The sequence below is a fragment of the Miscanthus floridulus genome, chromosome 11, assembly GCF_019320115.1.
Source record: "Miscanthus floridulus cultivar M001 chromosome 11, ASM1932011v1, whole genome shotgun sequence".
Lineage (NCBI taxonomy): Eukaryota > Viridiplantae > Streptophyta > Magnoliopsida > Poales > Poaceae > Miscanthus > Miscanthus floridulus.
The window spans coordinates 75,577,484-75,595,478 of NC_089590.1; the positions used below are offsets into that span (position 1 = coordinate 75,577,484).

The 17,995-nt window shown below is 41.0% G+C and overlaps 1 pseudogene; it reads left to right on the forward strand.

The window, feature by feature from the left end:
• Positions 1-12,225: 12,225 nt before the first annotated feature.
• Positions 12,226-12,709, forward strand: LOC136492227 (uncharacterized; annotated as a pseudogene).
• Positions 12,710-17,995: the final 5,286 nt, after the last annotated feature.

Below are 17,995 nucleotides of genomic sequence, written 5' to 3' on the forward strand. Positions count from 1 at the left end.
AACGACCGAACACTAGGGTCCTACGTCCGATCACTTTCTAACTGACGCGTCCGGTCATCACTTGACCATTGAGATCGGATGATCGGTGTTTGAAGCCAATGACACGTGACAAGCATTAGGCGACCGGACGTTGGGGTCCTGCATCCGGTCGAACTGACCAGAGCGTCTAGTCACCCCGTGTTGTGCCCAGTGAAGGGGTACAATGACTCTATTTCATGGGGGCTTCTATTTAAGCCCTATGGCCGGCTCAAGCTCACTCTCTTGGCCATTTGCATTGACATAGCAACCTTGTGAGCTTAGCTAAAGCCCTCCTACTCATCTCCATCATTGTGAGATTAGGAGAGAATCCAAGCGCATTGCTTGAGTGATTGTATCTAGTGGCACTTGGCATTCATGTTTCATTGCAGGAGTCGCTTGTTACTCTTGGTGGTTGCCGCCACCTAGACGGCTTGGAGTAGCAAGGATCATTGAGCGGAGGGTGGTGATTGTCTCCGGCTCTGATCATGGTGATTGTGAGGGGTCTTGTGCCTTCCTCGGTGGAGAGCCAAAAGGTAACTCTAGTAGATTACTTGTATCATTGAGTTACCTCACTTGTGGGTAGGTTCTTACGGTGTCCAATTGTGTGGACGAGGTTCATGCAACACCTCTTAGCCACCGAACCACTAAGTGTTGGTCGACACAATGGGGACTAGCGTGCCGGCAAGCACGTGAACCTCAGGAGGAAAAATAGTTGTCTCTTGCTCTTTGGTATTCTCCCGATGATTGATTTAGTATTCATCTTGTGATTGGTTCACTCCTCTATACGGCGATATAATCACCCTACTCACTTATTTATATTCTTGTAAACTAGTTGTGGCAAGCTCTTTAGTATAATTAGAATTGAGAGCTTGCTTTGTTAATTTAAGTTCATCTAGTGGAGCTCTTTAGAGTAGCAAGATTGAGAGCTCTTAGTGAGTAGTAACATTGCAAGTTATGTGCATAGTAATCATTGCAACTATAATTGTTGGATAGGTGGCTTGCAACCCTTGTAGAGCTAGAGCAAGTTTGCATTTCGCTATTTGTCATACTAATCAAATTGCTCTAGTTGATTTGTAGATTTTTTTAAATAGGCTATTCACCCCCCCTCTAGCCATATTAGGATCTTTCAAGTGGTATCAGAGCCGTGGTCACCATTTGATTGAAGGCTTAACAACCTCGGTGTCAAATTATGGCTCAAGTTGTGTTCAACCATGTGGGGGGTAAACCACCATTCTTTGATGGCACATGCTATGATTATTGGAAGAGAAAGATGAGGATGTATCTTAGTTCAATCAATGATCAAGTATGGGAGGCGACCAAGAATGACTATGCTATCATTGATCCCGATGACCCCACCAACCAAGACAAGACCAACAAGCAATGCAATACAATGGCTCTCAACACCATATACAATGCCATTGATTCCAAGGTGTTTAAGCAAATCAAGGATTGTGAAAGAGCAAATGAGGTGTGGAGGAGATTGGAGGAAACATATGAGGGCACACCGGCGGTGAAGAGTGCTAAGTTGTACATTCTCAAGAATAAGTTGACAAGCTTCAAGATGAAGGAAGATGAGAGCATTCCAAAAATGTTCCATCAGTTGCAAGTGATTGTAAATGACTTGAAGGCCTTGGGAGAGAAGATCAAGGATGATGATGTCTCTCATCGGTTCTTGATGTGCTTACCTCTAAGATTTGAGATGTTGATATTGCTTATCATAAGAGGAGGATTGAAGGAGATTACCCCTAACCAAGTACTAGGTAATGTCATGACCTAAGAGACATACCGTGTGAAAAGGGAAGGGGATGACAAGGATGACAAGAAGGAAGAAGAAAAGAAGAAGAGTATAGCATTCAAGGCTAGCTCATTATCATCCAAGAATAAGGGCAAGTCCAAGAAAGAATCAAGTGATGATGATGATCTTAGTGATATTGATGATGAAGCTATGGCCCTCTTTGTATGCAAGATGGGAAAATTCATGATGAAGAAGGGCTATGGTGCAAGAAAGAGAAGAGATCACACCAAAAGCAAAGAATATGTGAGAAGATGCTATAATTGCAAGAGTCCCGATCATGTTGTAGCAAATTGTCCCTACAATAGTGACAATGATAAGGATGAGAAGAAGAAGCACAAGAAGGATAAGAAAGAAAAGAAGGAGAAGAAGGAGAAGAGAATGACCTTCCAAAAGAAGAAGAAGGGTGGAGGCTATGTGATCACTTGGGATAGTGATGGCTCTTCAGATAGTGATGACTCTAGTGATGATGGCAAGAAATCTATCAAGAACGCACTAGCAAGCATCACCATCAACAACAAGCCCTCCATCTTCGACATGCCTCATGGCAAAACCTACCAAGGTAAAATATGATGTGAGTGATGATGATGAATGTGAAAGTGATGCTTGTAGGAGTGATAATGATGATGAGGAGTACTCCAAGGAGGAGCTCATAGACATGTGTGAGCAAGTGCATACTTGCTTTGAAATGAAGAGAAAGGAGTGCAAGGAATTGAACAAGAAAGTCAAATTTCTTGAGCAATCCCTTGATGAGCTCAATGCCACTTATGAGAGGTTAATGGAAGTCCATGAGAAGCTTAGCAAAGCTCACTCTAAGCTTGAGAAAGCTCACTCCTCTCTCATCGAGCAAGTCAAAGAGGAAGCCAAGAAGGAGCAAGTGATTATATCATGTTATGTGGGACTAACATGTGATCTTATTGATGAATCTTTTTATAAGCCCATTATAGTTGCTCCCACTAACACTTCTTGTAGTACTACTACTTTTACTTCACCTTTGAGTGACGGTCTCACTTGTGATGGCTCATTAATGGTGGAAAATGAGACCCTCAAGAAGGAGGTGAATGAGCTCATTCGTGCCCATAGGCAATGCCTATGGTGGAGATGCCCGCTTGCTAAAGTACTTGGGTAGCCAAAGGTTTTCTCTCAATAAAGAGGGATTAGGCTATACCCCCAAGAAAGGCAAGGCGGCCTTTGTCACTCCTAAAGTTAACTTTGTGAAGGGCAATGGTTGATTTTGTAATAGATGCAAGCAAGTTGGGCATGAAGAGCAATATTGCAAGATTAACAAGAATAAGCTACCTATTGTATGCTCAATTAAATTTGATTCTTGTTACATTCTTGTTAAGGGTGCTAATGGTGTGAAGGCTAAGTTTATTGGTACACCAATTATGGGCCCAAAGAAGAAGGCCATTTGGGTACCAAAGACCTTGGTAACTAACCTTCAAGGACCCAAGCAAGTTTTGGTACCTAAAAAGAATTGATCTTCTTTTGTAGGTCAATTATAAAGCCGGAGGAAGGCATTGGGTGCTAGATAGTGAGTGTACACAACACATGATCGATGATCCAAGAATGTTCAATTCAATCAATGAAAACAAGAGCAATGGGATTGATAGTATCACATTTGGTGATAATGACAAAGGCAAGGTCAAAGGGCTTGGTAAGATTGTAATATCCAATGACTTGAGCATTTCCAATATGCTACTAGTAGAGAGCTTGAACTTCAACCTATTGTCGGTAGCTCAATTGCGTGATCTTGGTTTCAAGTGCATATTTGGTATGGATGATGTAGAGATCATAAGTGTAGATGGCTCCAACTTGATATTCAAAGGATTTAGATATGAAAATCTATACTTAGCTGATTTCAATGCTAGAGAAGCCAAATTGTCAACATGTTTGATCACTGAGTCTAGCATGGGTTGGTTATGGCATAGAAGGCTTGGTCATGTTAGAATAAAACAATTGAACAAGTTGATTAAACATGACTTAGTTAGAGGCTTGAAAGATGTCACATTTGAGAAGGATAAGCTATGTAGTGCATGTCAAGCCGGAAAACAAGTTGGTAACACACATCCTAAGAAGAGCATGATTAGCACATCTAAGGCATTTGAGTTGATGCACATGGACTTATTTGGACCAACCACATACACAAGCATTGGTGGAAACAAATATGGATTTGTGATTGTGGATGATTTCACTAGATACACATGGGTATTCTTTCTTGTTGACAAGAGTGATGCGTTTACAACATTCAAATCATTTGTCAAGGGCATTCACAATGAGTTTAAAACAACCATCAAGAAAGTTAGAAGTGATAATGGTAGTGAATTCAAGAACACTAGAATTGATAAGTCATGTGATAAATTTGGAATTAGACATCAATTCTCAGCCAAGTACACTCCTCAATCAAATGACTTAGTTGAAAGGAAGAATAGAACTTTGATTGACATGGCAAGATCAGTGTTGAGTGAGTACAATGTGAGTCATTCATTTTGGGCCAAAGCAATCAACACGGCTTGCTATTATAGCAACCAACTCTATTGTCACCCTATGATGGAGAAGACACCTTATGAGCTTTTGAATGGAAGAAAGCCTAACATAGCATACTTTTGGGTTTTTTGTTGTAAATGCTATATATTGAAGAAAGGCACTAGATTGAGCAAGTTTAAAAAGAAATGTGATGAAGGCTTCTTGCTTGGTTACTCCACCACTAGCAAGGCTTATAGAGTTTGGAATTTGGCCATTGATACTCTTGAGGAGGTTCATAATATGGAGTTTGATGAAATAAATAGTTCCTAAGAGTAAGATGAGAATCTAGATGATATAAGAGGCACTTAATTGGTCAATGCAATGAAGAACATTGACATTGGTGATATAAGGCCTAGATAGGTGATTGATGTTGAAGATGACAAGAATCAAGTGCTCTCTAACTCAAATGTGCAAGCTAGTGGTTCTCATGATCAAGTTCAAGCAAGAACTAGTGATGACAAAGTGCAAGATCAACAATAAGTAGCTAGTTCATCATCTCAACCAAGTGATCTATCAAATGTAAGCAATTAAGTGCAAGTGCTTCAACCAACCAATGTTGCAAGAGATCATCCCTTGGACACTATCATTGGTGATATTTCAAGAGGTGTGCAAACTAGATCAAGATTTGCTTCATTTTGTGAGCATTTCTCATTTGTGTCATTCATTGAACCTAAGAAGATAGATGAAGCTTTGAAAGATGTTGATTGGATCAATGCTATGTATGAAGAGCTAAACAACTTTATAAGAAACCAAGTATAGGAGTTAGTTGAGAGGCCTAAGGGTCATAATATGATAGGAACCAAGTGGGTATTTCAAAACAAGCAAGATCAAGATGGGATAGTAATAAGGAACAAAGCAAGATTAGTGGCTCAAGGTTATACTCAAGTTGAAGGTCTTGACTTTAGAGAAACATATGCCCTGGTTACAAGATTGGAAGCAATTAGGATCTTGTTAGCCTATGCTTGTGCCCACAACATCAAGTTGTACCAAATAGATGTGAAGAGTGCATTTCTCAATGGGTACATCAATGAGCTTATGTATGTTGAGCAACCTCCTGATTTTGAAGATGAAAAGAAACCCAACTATGTTTATAAGTTGAGAAAGATTTTATATGGATTAAAACAAGCACCTAGAGCATGGTATGAGAGATTGATGGATTTTCTACTCTCTAAGGGATTCAAGATGGGAAAGGTTGACACCACTCTCTTCACCAAGAAGCTTAGAAATGACTTATTTGTAATGCAAATCTATGTTGATGATATTATATTTGGGTCAACAAATCAAGATTTTTGTGAGGAGTTTGGCAAGATGATGGCAAGTGAGTTTGAGATGTCTATGATTGGAGAGCTTAGTTACTTCCTTGGTCTTCAAATCAAGCAAATGAAGAACGGCATATTTATGAGTCAAGGCAAGTATATCAAGAACATGCTCAAGAAGTTTGGAATGGATGATAGTAAAGCTATTAGTACACCAATGGGGACAAGTGAAAGCTTGGATAGTGATGCTAGTGGCAACATGGTGGATCAAAAGATGTATCGGTCTATGATTGAAAGCCTACTCTATGTGATCGCATCAAGGCCGGATGTGATATTTAGTGTATGCATGTGTGCTAGATTTCAAGCCTCACCAAGAGAAAGTCATTCGAAAGCATCAAAAAGAATATTGAGGTACTTGAAACATACACAAAATATTGGATTATGCTATCCCAAAGGAGCAAGGTTTGAGTTGATTGGATATTCGGACTCCAATTATGCAGGATGTAAAGTTGAGAGAAAGAGCACATCAGGCACATGTTAACTATTGGGAAGATCACTTATGTCTTGGTCATCAAAGAAGCAAAATAGTGTAGCACTCTCAACCGCCGAAGCAGAGTACATTTCGGCCGGTAGTTGTTGTGCTCAATTACTTTGGATGAAGGCTACTTTGAGTGACTTTGGAATTAAATTCAAGCAAGTGCCATTGCTATATGACAATGAGAGTGCCATAAAGCTCACCAACAACCCAGTTCAATATTCAAGAACAAAGCATATTGATATCCGCCATCATTTCATAAGAGATCATCAATAAAAAGGGGACATTTGCATTGAGAGTGTGGGTACCGAAGATCAACTTGCCGATATCTTCACCAAGCCACTTGATGAAAAGAGGTTTTGCAAGCTAAGGAATGAATTGAACATACTTGACTTCTCCAATATGTGTCGATGCACCCCCCCACTTATATGACATGCCTCTCCTTCAAGCAAAGCAAGGTAAAGTTGATTGACATGTCATCCATCCATTGCTAAGGACTTGTTTAGTGCATCTAGTCATTCTTATCATGTCCTAGGCTCATTCATTAAAATCAAATGAATTTGATGCTTGTATGGTACCACTATTGCTTGTATGTTTGAAATGATCTAGTGGTAGCATATGACATGTTTGTGGGCTTGTAAACCTAGTGTTTGATCTAGAAAGTAAACTACAAGTGTTTAACTCAATATGGTACAAGATAACCCTTATTTAGAGGTGTGAAGAAGCTTGTCCTTGGATCAAACCGAGTTAAATATCTTTTATAAGTAATCTAGATTGAACCAAATTGGGAAAATAATCCTCATTTCACATGGTTTCACCCCCAACCTATCTATAATTTGAGCTCACCTTTTTGTGCTAATTATTGACAAAGGGGGAGAAAAATTCACAAAGATAGTAAGATAGGAGAAGCAAACAAATGAAATAACATTGTAAAGGAAAAAATAAAAAATGCACACAAGTAGGGGGAGCAAGCTCGTAAACTTGTATGTTATATTTAAATGTGCATTTCATATATTTGCTTGCATGGCACAAGTTCTAAATTTCAATATCCATGCTTGTATGATGTATGCTAGTTATATGCTTGAATGGTGAAATGAAAAACTAGCATGCATAGGCTAAAGTAACTAGACTTATGTTCATCTTATAGAAACTAGACCCTTGCTTGTAATGTTGATCTCATGGGGTATTCTAGTTTTTGTGTATATATAGTTACTAATGGTGCTAAGGATAATATATTGGTGCACTTCGATTGGTATCATGCTTCAAAGGTCTATCTCTTATACCTTAGCATCATACGGTAGAAATTGTCTCCTATATTTCCTATCTAAGCATATGTGCAAGCTACAATCCAAACTCTTAGCACATATGCAGGGGGAGCAATTGCTACCATTTGGAGTTCATGAAACTTGTCCATATTCTTTTACATATGGTAAATATGCTTGGACAAGCAATATGGATTCAATTAAATCTCAATTCATATCTTTGTGTAAGGGTTGTCATCAATTACCAAAAAGGGAGAGATTGAAAGCTCTAGTTTGGTTTTGGTTAATTGATGAAACCCTAAGTGCTAACCTAGTTTATCAAAGTGATTATGAGATAGGTAGCACTACTCCAAGTGATGAAGCAATGGCAAAGATCATAACGATGGTGATGGCATGGTGATGATCAAATGTTTGAACTTGAAAAGAAGAAAGAGAAAAACAAAAGGCTCAAGACAAAGGTATAAATAGTGAGAGCCATTTTGTTTCCGTGATCAAGACACTTAGCGAGTGTGGTCACATTTAGGTTAGATAGCCGTACTATTAAGAGGGGTAAAACTCGTATTGAAATGCGATTATCAAAGTGCCACTAGATGCTCTAACTCATTGCATATGCATTTAGGATCTAGTGGAGTGCTAACACCCTTGAAAGTATTTTGTGAAAGTATGCTAACACATGTGCATAAGGTGATACACTTGGTGGTTGGCACATTTGAGCAAGGGTTAGAAACTTCATCGGTGGAGTGTCCACCCATAGAGTGCGGACAATCCAATGATGCCACCGGTGCCCTATATAGAAAAGACAGGGTCTCACAGAGTGGACCAGACGCTGGTTATATGGTGACTAGACGCTAGGGTCCTGCATCCGGTCAGTGCTGACGTATGCTGATGTGAGGCGCACAGAGGAAACATGGAGTGACCGGACATTGGGTGAGTCCGGTCGAGCATGACCGAACGCGTCCGGTCATGAAATTTCGTGTTTGGAACCTTACTAGAAACGACTAGATGCTAGGGTCCTGCATCCGGTCACTTTCTAACTGGCGTGTTCGGTCATCACTTGATCATTGAGATCGAGCGATTGGTGTTTGAAGCCGATGACACTGGAGCATCCGGTCACCCCGTGTTGTGCCTAGTGAAGGGGTACAATGGCTCTATTTCATGAGGGCTTCTATTTAAGCCCTATGGCTGGCTCAAGCTCACTCTCTTGGCCATTTGCATTGATATAGCAACCTTGTGAGCTTAGCTAAAGCCCTCCCACTCATCTCCATCATTGTTTCATCATCATTGTGAGATTGGGAGAGAATCCAAGTGCATTGCTTGAGTGACTGCATCTAGTGGCACTTGGCATTCGTGTTTCGCTGCGAGAGTCACTTGTTACTCTTGGTGGTTGCCTCTACCTAGATGGCTTAGAGCAGCAAGGATCGTTGAGCGGAGGGTGGTGATTGTCTCCGGCTCTGATCGTGGTGATTGTGAGGGGTCTTGTGCCTTCCCCGGTGGAGAGCCAAAAGGTAACTCTAGTGGATTGCTCATGTTATTGAGTTACCTCACTTGTGGCTAGGTTCTTGCGGTGTCCAATTGTGTGGGCGAGGTTCGTGCAACACCTCTTAGCCTTCGAACCAGCAAGTGTTGGTCGACACAACAGGGACTAGCGTGCTGGCAAGCACGTGAACCTCGGGAGAAAAAATAGTTGTCTCTTGCTCTTTGGTATTCTCCCGGTGATTGATTTAGTATTCATCTTGTGATTGGTTCACTCCTCTACACGGCGGTATAATCACCCTACTCACTCATTTATATTCTTGCAAACTAGTTGTGGCAAGCTCTTTAGTGTAATTAGAATTGAGAGCTTGCTTTGTTATTTTAAGTTCATCTAGTGGAGCTCTTTAGAGTAGCAAGATTGAGAGCTCTTAGTGAGTAGTAACATTGTAAGTTGCATGCATAGTAATCATTGCAACTAGAATTGTTGGATAGGTGGCTTGCAACTCTTGTAGAGCTAGAGTAAGTTTGCATTTCACTATTTGTCATACTAATCAAATTGCTCTAGTTGATTTGTAGATTTTTTAAATAGGCTATTCACCCCCTCTAGCCATATTAGGACCTTTCACGTGGTGTCGCGACCATCTCGGCCCTAGGCGTGGGCAGTCATGTCCCGGTTGGGCGCTCTGCGGTGGCGAGTAGTGGGGAAGGGAGGGCGATGATGTGGGCACACAGAAGAGGCAGCAGTCTAGAGTGGGCCATGGGGGCTCGTGTGTGCTCGCACGGGGGAGGGCCGGCATAGGACGATGTGGCCCCGGTGGCATTGCGGGTGGGATGTGTGGCGACTGTGCTCTTGGCTCAAGCGGCTGCGCAACAGGGTGAAGAAGGAAAGGAGTGGGAGGTGGGGTCCATGCCATGCATGATGCAATAGAATGACGAGGCACCACGGGGTTTTGCTATGCACTAGGAAAAGGAGCAGCTGGGTTCGAGCGGCGTCAGCTAGCGGTAGAGCAGGGCAGTGAGACGTCATGTCCTTGCTGTGGATCAGTCCACTCGCTAGTCAATAACTAAACCATAATAGATAGCTGAACACATGGGCATCGCATGGCTCTGCTGGCTGCGTCAGGATAGGTAAAACGAACGGCTACGAATGTGCAGCAGCATTTGTTTTCCAAAACCCAAGTTGCGCTTTCATCGACTCGACTTGTACTCCATTTTTTTATTAAAATTCCAATCACATGTTCTATATTATTGTCGCTTTATAAAAATCACTTTTCAAATTGACTATTATTTATCAATACAAACTACGAACGGATTTTCCATTTTTGTTCCTTTTCAAACTAATTTTGAGACTAACAAACATCATAGCAATACTTGAAACAAACATACTAACACACTCACGACGTTCTTACCTTGCTGATGGCATAATTTTTCTACCCACATTATATATCATTTTAGCTCTCAAGTATTCATTTTCTAAGCCGACTATATATATTTTCAAACACGGCTAAAGCACTAAAGTTTGTTACTCGACATTTTAAATGCAACAAAAATCATGCTCTGAATTTTACTTAAGTACTATATACCAGTCGTATTGTATTTTTGTTTATAAAAATTGCTTTCATGCCAATGTTTAGAACTACTTATTCTAATCTTCGCGTTAGGATTTCTCATCAACACATACAGGCATTTACGTAACTAACTCACTATATTGATAGATCTATCTCTCCGACCATAATCGCAATGCTAAACGAGCTCGTAACACCAGAGGTGTTACATGTAGCATTGATCCTAAATATCGAAAGGTATCCTTCCTAGGCACTACTTGACCTTCCAAACTAATATCTTTCTTATCCTGAGTAGTAGTGCCGAAGTCACATCTCATATACTCAGTTTTAGTTCTACTGAGTCTAAAACCTGTGGACTTCAAAGTCTCCCGCCATAACTCTAGTTTCTGATTCACTCCTGTCCAGCTTTCGTCAACTAGCACTACATCGTCCATGAAAAGCATACACCAAGAGATGTCCCCTTGTATGTCCCTTGTGACCTCATTCATCAATAAGGCAAACAGATAAGGCCTCAAAGCTGACCCTTGATGTGGTCCTATCCTAATCGGGAAGTCATCCATGTCTCCATCACTTCTTTGAACACTAGTCACAACATTGTTGTACATGTCCTTAATGAGCCCGACGTACTTCATTGGGACTTTATATTTATTCAAAGCCCACCACATAACATTCTTTGGTATTTTATCATAAGTCTTCTCCAAGTCAATAAAAACTATGTGTAGGTCCTTCTTCTTCTACCTATATCGCTCCATAACTTGTCTTATTAAGAAAATGGCTTCCATGGTTGATCTTCCGGGCATGAAACCAAATTGCTTCATAGAGATCTGTGTTATTGCTCGATAGCTCTCTCTCATAGCTTCATAGTATGACTCATCAACTTAATTCCCCGATAATTAGTACAACTTTGAATATTCCCCTTATTCTTGTGGATCGGTACCAATATACTTCTCCTCCACTAGTCAGGCATCTTGTTCGATCGAAAAATATGGTTAAATAGCTTGGTTAGCCATACTATAGCTATGTCCCCGAGGCATCTCCACACCTCTATTGGGATACCATCCGGTCCCATCGCCTTATCTCCTTTCATTCTTTTCAACGTCTCTCTGACCTCAGATTCTTAGATTCTCCGCACAAAGCACCATTGGTGTCATCAAAAGAGTCATCCAACTGAAAGGTTGTGTCTGTATTCTTACCATTGAATAATTTATCAAAATACTCTTGACATCGATGTTGGATCTCATCCTCCTTCACCAAGAGATGCTCCCTTTCATCCTTAATGCACTTAACTTGGTTGAAATCCCTTGTATTTCTCTCACGAACCCTAGCTATCCTATAAATGTTCTTCTCTCCTTCCTTTGTACTCAAATGTTGGTAAAGATCCTCGTACGCTCTACCCTTTGCCACACTTATAGCTCGCTTTGCAGTCTTCTTTGCCACCTTGTACTTCTCTATGTTGTCCACACTCCTGTCATGGTACAAGCGTCGATAGCATTCTTTCTTCTCCTTAATAGCCCTTTGGACTTCCTCGTTCCACCACCAAGTATCTTTAGCCTCGTCTCCACTTCCTTTGGTTACTCCACACACCTCTAAGGCCACCTTCCGAAAGTTGGTTGTCATATTCTTCCACATGTTGTTTATGTTCTCTTCTTCCTTTCAAGAGCCCTCTTTGATAATCATTTTCCTGAATACCTTTGACGTCTCCCCTTCCAGTTTTCACCACTTTGTTCTTTCAATCTTAGCTTGTTTATCCCTACCGGCACGCATTTGAAAACGAAAGTCTACCACCAAAAGCTTCAAGATGGACATGGCGGTGGATTTTGACTTCTACGATGACGATGACCTCCGCTACGTCCGCTTCAAGTCGCCCTTCGACCGCCGCCCCCTCATCGGCCGCCGTCCGCACCCTGGGTATGTTGTGTTGGATGTCTGCGCTCCTGCTTGTTGGTTTGTAACGCCCGCTTGGCGATAAAGTTTGGGGGATTTATTTGGTACTAATTTGGATGGTTTTGATTCGTGGTGTTTGCGTTGTCGGCGTGCAGGAAGAACGGGGGGAAGCGCACCCTCCGCCTCGTCGGGAGCAGCAGCCCGGACTACATGTGACAATGGTGCGCCACTTAGATTTGCTCGTTTTGGTTTTGTGTCGACGGTTGTGTGATTTTAGCTTTTGTTGTTAATGTTGCTGTCTGTTACGGCTCATTCATTGCAGTGAAGATGCTGCATTTGGCGATTTCAATGACTGGGAAGACGAGGAGTACGAGGGCTATAAGGTTGTGAAGCTGTGATCTTCTTTCTAGCCTTTGAGTGTTTTACTTTGTTTTTTTGTCAAAATAACTTTGTCTTGTTTGATCAGTAGTAATAGTGTTACAAGTTTTGTTCCATCTGTGTGGTTGTTTGGATTGTGCATGATCCATAGAGAACTTGAACCGGGGGATTATGCATATCGCTAATTGTTTTTGTCCAACACATAATGGCTTTTGGGTCTGTATGCTATGCTACTGCCAAACTTCGAGATAGTGGACAATAATGTTGAACAATTGGAATTTTGAGCTTAGTTTCTTTATGATTTGTCTCTAGCAGCAAATGAAGATAGAGTAAACTTATGGCTTTTCTTTTCTGCTATGGAAATACACTTTTAACAGCAGTTAGGTCTCATTTTTTAACTGTAACTACAGCTTTGTATTTGATCAGTCATCAGAGCAACAATGTGTTTACAGTTTTGCATTTGCATCTCAGTGGTAGTTTGTAATTTGAACTGGAGACAATACCAAGAGAAATCAAACATACGAAGTGTATGGAATTGAGATCACCATGTATTCTTGTGCAGCACATAATGGTTACTTGGTCTCTGACTGCTAAATTAGTGCAAAAAAATAGAAATAGTGGACATTAATTTTTCAGAGTTTGCCATGATTTGATATTGGTCTGACGACACCAGTCTAGGTCTCTTGTATCTGTCCTTCTTTCTAGAAACAAATGGGTGTATTGGTCCTCATTTCCTTTCTATTCATCATACCACTGTATTAGATTATCCTGCAATGTACTTATTGCTCAGATCAGACTGCATTTTGCCCTAAATTTTTGCACGGTTATTTCTTCCACTGCATTACAGAATTGTTGCTGTGGTCTTCATTTGTAACTTTTTTGCGAAAGATTTCTCTGTTTGTATATACAACTTAGGCTGGAGGTGTCATTGCATGGTTGTGGAAACTGCAAACACTGCTGATATAGCATAGCAGACGCAGAGCTGACGAACTGTGACTACCAGTTTGCCTCTGTTGATCTTTATTTCCTTCATGTTGCTACCATATCAGATCATTCTGCATACATATTTTTACTGACCCGAAATTACATCAGAGCTTGTTTGTTCTTTTGCACATTTATCCCTCCTGTTAGTTCTGTAGTATAAACTAGAACCTGAAGGTTACCTCTGTTGGTACTATATCTACTGATCACATGAAAAAATTTGATGCCTCTAATGGTTTACTAGATGTCTTTCCTTTGGTTCCATGCTTCTGTTTTGTCTTTCCATTAAGAATGGTTATTTTTCAGTTCTTAGTACACATCCATCATTAACCCAGTGAGGTGGCTGTTTTTAATTCCTGATACGCGTACACTTTAGTTAGCTATGTTCACGCCCATCATATCATATGTGTTGGGTGTGAAAGAATTCTGAATCCTTTGCCATTACAACAACAACAACAACAACAAAGCATTTAAGTCCCAAACAAGTTGGGATAGACTAGAGTTGAAACCCAGCAGAAACAATCAAGGTTCAGACACATGAATAGTTGTTTTTCAAGCACTCCTATCGAAGGCTAAGTCTTTTGGTATATTTCATCCTTTCAAGTCTTCTTTTATTGCCTCTACCCAAGTCAACTTCGGTCTTCCTCTGCCTCTCTTCACGTTACTATCCTGGCTTAGAATTCCACTATGCACCGGTGCCTCTGGAGGTCTCCGTTGAACATATCCAAACCATCTCAACCGGTGTTGGACAAGCTTTTCTTCAATTTGTGCTACCCCTAATCTATCACGTATATCATCGTTCCGAACTTGATCCTTTCTTGTATGACCGTAAATCCAACGCAACATACGCATTTCCGCGACACTTATCTGTTGAACATGTCTTTTCGTAGGCCAACATTCTACGCTATACAACATAGCAGGTCTAATCGTCATCCTATAAAACTTGCCTTTTAGCTTCTGTGGTACCCTTTTGTCACATAGGACACCAGATGCTTGGCTCCACTTCATCCACACTGCTTTGATTCTATAGCTAACATCTTCATCAATATCCCCTTCTCTCTATACATTGATCCTAAATATCGAAAGGTATCCTTACTAGGCACTATTTAACCTTTCAAACTAATATCTTCCTCCTCCCGAGTAGTAGTGCCGAAGTCACATCTCATATACTCAGTTTGAATTCTACTGAGTCTAAAACCTTTGGACTCCAAAGTCTCCACCATAACTCTAGTTTCTGATTCACTCATGTTCGGCTTTCATCAACTAGCACTACATCATCCGCGAAAAGCATACACCAAGGGATGTCCTCTTGTATGTCCCTTGTGACCTCATCCATCATTGAGGCAAACAGATAAGGGCTCAAAGCTGACCCTTGATGTAGTCCTATCCTAATCGGGAGATTATCCGTGTCTCCATCACTTGTTCGAACACTAGTCACAACATTGTTGTACATGTCCTTAATGAGCCCGACGTACTTCGTTGGGACTTTATGTTTGTCCAAAGCCCACCACATAACATTCCTTGATATTTTATCATAAGCCTTCTCCAAGTCAATAAAAACCATGTGTAGGTCATTCTTCTTCTCCCTATACCGCTCCATAACTTGTCTTATTAAGAAAATGGCTTCCATGGTAGACCTTCCGGGCATGAAACCAAATTGCTTCATAGAGACCCACGTTATTGCTCTTAAGCGATGCTCGATAACTCTCTCCTATAGCTTCATAGTATGGCTCATCAACTTAATTCCCCAGTAATTAGTACAACTTTGAATATCCTCTTTATTCTTGTAGATCGGTACCAATATACTTCTCCACTAGTCAGTCATCTTGTTCGATCGAAAAATATGGTTAAACAGCTTGGTTAGTCATACTATAGCTATGTCCCTGAGACATCTCCACACCTCGATTGGGATACCATCCGGTCCCATCGCCTTACCTCCTTTCATCCTTTTCAACGTCTTTCTGACCTCATATTCTTAGATTCTCCACACAAAACGCCTATTGGTGTCATCAAAAGAGTCATCCAACTGAAAGGTTATGTCCGTATTCTCACCATTGAACAATTTGTTAAAATACTCTTGTCATCGATGTCGGATCTTATCCTCCTTCACCAAGAGATGCTCTCTTTCATCCTTAATGCACTTAACTTGGTTGAAGTCCCTTGTCTTTCTCTTACGAACCCTAGCCATCCTATAAATGTCCTTCTCTCCTTCGTTCGTACTCAAATGTTGGTAAAGATCCTCATACGCTCTACCCTTTGCCACACTTACAACTCGCTCTGCAGTCTTCTTTGTCACCTTATACTTCTCTATGTTGTCCACACCCCTGTCATGGTATAAGCGTCTATAGCATTCTTTCTTTTCCTTAATAGCCCTTTGGACTTTCGCGTTCCACCACCAAGTATCTTTAGCCTTGTCTCCACTTCCTTTGGTTACTCCACACACCTCTGAGGCCACCTTCCAAATATTGGTTGCCATGTTCTCCCACATGTTATTTATGTCCTTTTCTTCCTTTCAAGAGCCCTCTTTGATAACCATTTCCCTGAATACCTCTGAAGTCTCCCCTTTCAGTTTCCACCACTTTGTTCTTTCAATCTTAGCTTATTTATCCCTATAGGCATGCACCTGAAAACAAAACTCTGCCACCAAAAGCTTATGTTAAGAAACAACACACTCCCCTAGTATCACCTTGCAACCCAAGCATGCTCGTTTATCCTTTCTTCTTGTGAGGACAAAGTCAATCTAGCTAGAGTGTTGTCCGCTACTGAAGGTCACTAGATGAGATTCTCTCTTTCTAAAAAAGTGTTGGCTATCATCAGGTCAAAAGCTACCTCGAAGTCCAGAACTTCCTCCCCCTCTTGATTCCTACTACCATACCCAAAACCTCCATGAACTGCCTCGAAACCTGCGCTTGTAGTACCTACATGCCCATTAAGATCTCCTATAAAAAGCTTCTCACTACTAGGTACAGCTCTAATCAGACCATCTAAGTCTTTCCAGAACTGTCTCTTAGCACTCTCGTCGAGACCTACTTGGGGGGGGCATACGCACTAATTATATTCAAGACCATATCACCAATGATAAGCTTGACAAAGATAATTCTATCTCCTTGCCTTCTCACTCTCACCACACCATTCTTGAGGCTCTTATCAATCAAAACTCCTACCACATTTCTATTCGCGATTGTCCCTGTATACCAAAGCTTGAAACATATATTGTTCACCTCCTTCGCCTTCTGACTCTTTCATTTAGTCTCTTGAACGCATAATATATTCACACACCTCATAGTCGCAGTATCAACTAATTCTCTTAATTTACCTATAAGCGACCCTATATTCCAACTACCTAAATAGGTCCTAGTTGGTTCGACTAGCTTCCTTACCCTTCGCACCCGTCGACTCAGATGTGAAAACCCATGCTCATTTTTCACTACACCCGGGCACCGATGTAGCGCACCACTAAGGAAGCGACAACCCGATTCTTGCTCACTTGACACCATGCCCAGATCACGACACGGCTCTTGCCCATTTAACACCATACCTGGGTTCCGATATGGCGCGTCGCTAAGAGGGTTACACCCCAACAGTTTTCTTTCGGGTTTCATCTCCATTAGGCTAGATTTAACGTTGGCTTGCCACACCTATCACAACCCTCCTCCTTTACCAGGGGTTGGGATCTGCTATGTTGAGACAACATAAGCGGAGTTATCCAGATATAAAGATATATAGAACATAAATGTAGCAATCAAAGTAAAAAACATGCCAATCCTACGGGAAGAAGCTGCATATGATATATGTAAGTATGCGCTATGAAGTTCGCAAGCCTGTAGAGTAAGGCCTTGTTTAGATGCCATCCAAATTCCAAGTTTTTTCACTCTTTCTCCATCACATCAATTTTAGCCGCTTGCATGGAGTATTAAATATAAGTAAAAAAAATAACTAATTACACAGTTTAGTTGGAAATCACGAGATGAATCTTTTGAGCCTAGTTGGTCCATGATTGGACAATATTTGTCAAATAAGACGAAAATAGTACTATTTATCGGGTTTACTTTTTTTTGCAAAGTGAACGAGGCCTAAGTGTGAAGCAAAGGGCCGGAGTAAAACTAAGTAGTGTCAAGTCAAAGAGTGACAACATGTGAGCATTGAAGTACCCCTTCAATCCCAAGAACGAGAAGTGACCGTGAGGAGAAAAAGCTTCTAGTCCTTCGATTGACTTCGAAGGTAATCAAGCAAAGCAATCGAATCTAATTTATGTACAAATTAAGAAACTGAAACGATTTCTGGACAGAAAGTAAGCAAACTAAACCGGTTGCTGATAAAATAAC